This window comes from Sinocyclocheilus rhinocerous, unplaced genomic scaffold (genome assembly GCF_001515625.1).
Source record: "Sinocyclocheilus rhinocerous isolate Xijiao unplaced genomic scaffold, SAMN03320098_v1.1 scaffold6997, whole genome shotgun sequence".
Lineage (NCBI taxonomy): Eukaryota > Metazoa > Chordata > Actinopteri > Cypriniformes > Cyprinidae > Sinocyclocheilus > Sinocyclocheilus rhinocerous.
Window position 1 is genome coordinate 5,383 of NW_015665859.1, and position 286 is coordinate 5,668.

Genomic DNA, 286 nt, shown 5'->3' on the forward strand with positions numbered 1-286 from the left:
TATGATCGTTTTAAGGTAGCTTGAGGGGAAATCCATATTCATTTTGTTTAGAAAAGTTCAGTTTAATATTGGTGAATTTATCATTGTACTATTTTATTGTATAGCCTTTTTTTCATTATTAAATGAGCCATAAGCATTCGTTTAAAGTAAGGGGAAAATCCAAAAACCTTTCATTTATTTGTGTTACAACAACGTACATCAGTCTTATTCGTTCTGTTCATAAAAGTTTTACGTTTAATATAAGCGATTTTGTCATTGTAGCATTGCTGATGTTGTGTGTGTGTGT